We start from the raw sequence: 2,007 nt of genomic DNA on the forward strand, positions 1-2,007 counted from the left end.
TAGAAATTCATTACTACTCCACCAAGAAGCCCCCATAGGAGTGTATAACCCGGACACAGGCGTGTTGAATTGAAATCTGCAGAGCATTTCCAAGAGCTCAGACCTGGATGGGGTAAACCTCAGTGCACTTCCTTTGTATTGCCTCAGTCTTACTGGATTGAAGAATCACTGCTTCTTGTTAGGAGGTTCATTTCATTGCCCGTTTCTCCCAATTCATACTCAAAGCACTGAAAATTTCAAGTGGAGTATATTGAATATTGAAATAGACTTCAGGCTGGTTTTTGGTTTTGTTTTTTTGTTTTGAATCGTTTCTGTATTCAATTTTTTAATTCTTTCATAGCCCTTTTGGGTGTTTTTTTTTTAAAACTAAATTAACATGGCTCGAATGAACCGCCCTGCTCCTGTGGAAGTCACATACAAGAACATGAGATTTCTTATTACACGCAATCCAACCAATGCAACCTTAAACAAATTTATAGAGGAACTTAAGAAGTAAGTATGGAGTTACCACAGTAGTAAGAGTAAGAAGCAACTTACGACACTACACTTGTGGAGAAAGAAGGCATTCATGTTCTTGACTGGCCTTTTGATGATGGTGCACCACCATCCAACCAGGTTGTTGATGCCTAGTTAAGTCTTGTGAAGATTACGTTTCCTGAAGAACCTGGCTGCTATATTGCTGTCCATTGTGCCGCAGACCTTGGCAGAGCTCCGGTGCTTGTTGCCCTAGCATTAATTGAAGGTGGAGTGAAATATGAAGATGCAGTACAATTCATAAGACAAAAGCAGTGTGATGCTTTTAACAGCAAGCAACTTTTGTATCTGGAGAAGTACCGTCCAAAAATGCAGCTCCGCTTCAAGGATTCCAGTGTTCATAGAAATGACTGTTGTATTCAATAAAACTGGGGTGCCTGATGCCATTGCCTTGGAAGTGGAAATTCAGATGAGACCTGATTTGTCATACATAATTACCCAATGTCTCTGCTTACCGAATAAGTCTGCTGAAGCTCCACAGGAATATTGAATACAAGTTTTACCAGGCCACAAGCTTGACAGAAATGTAACCTCTATATTTGGGCTATGATCAACATGTTTGGACACTTAGCAAATGATTTTTGCTGGTCAGCATTTAAAATATGCTTATTATTTGTACTAGTTGACCTTTCCTAAAATAAGGTATTGAGTTATGTCATTAAATGTACTCCTGTGCCAGAATATTATTAGTCTATAAGGAATTTAGAAGGAGTAGGTGCCAAAATACCCAGCACAATACATGTATATTTTTAGCATCATACAGAATGAAAATTGCAGGAACTAAGACCTCTCTAGACCTTCCATGGTGTATTCCTTCAGTCATTTCAAACTCTGCAGGGCTTCTCTCTTATCTGCCTGATCACTGTCTACATCTCCCACGTTTACACCAGAATACATCAGCTTTGCTTAGCCATCTTTTTTTTTTAAACTAAGTCTTGTGCAGATTTTTTAATGTCTCTGTCTTTATGTTGTGCTGTTTGGGGAAACCTCCTTTTGAAAATCAACTTTGTTACAGAAGCACATATCTTCAATAATGTCTCCAGACAAAAAGCCTTATAGTTAATTTAATGTTTGCACTCAGAGGTGCAACCTAACAGAGGGCCTGAAAAAGAAACAAGAGGAGGCTAGTAAATACTTTTAGTAATATGTTGCCTTTGTCTTGTGCAGAACATGTAGAGTATGCTCTTTAAGTTAGTAAATATTTTTAAGACATAGAGATACATTGTTGTAGCTAACCAATTCTTAATCAAAATTTCTAAAATTCTTGTGTTTTCCATGCCTATCAGAAGTTTTCCAACTTGTTTGAATTATGGTTTTCCCCTTCTCTTCCCAATCTCTTGCAAAAAAGAAAAAAGTGGGATCTGCTAATGAACCGAGCAGAAATATTTTTTACGCCTTTTGAGCTATGTAACTTAATAATTGGATACTTGATCATTTGCTTTATTATGTAATTGATAAAATGGTGATGCGTAT

At 37.4% G+C, this 2,007-nt stretch overlaps 1 pseudogene; it reads left to right on the forward strand.

The window, feature by feature from the left end:
• Positions 1–376: 376 nt before the first annotated feature.
• Positions 377–900, forward strand: LOC114621647 (annotated as a pseudogene).
• The last annotated feature ends 1,107 nt before the right edge of the window (positions 901–2,007 follow it).

Source organism: Grammomys surdaster, unplaced genomic scaffold (assembly GCF_004785775.1).
Source record: "Grammomys surdaster isolate TR1022 unplaced genomic scaffold, NIH_TR_1.0 63, whole genome shotgun sequence".
NCBI lineage: Eukaryota > Metazoa > Chordata > Mammalia > Rodentia > Muridae > Grammomys > Grammomys surdaster.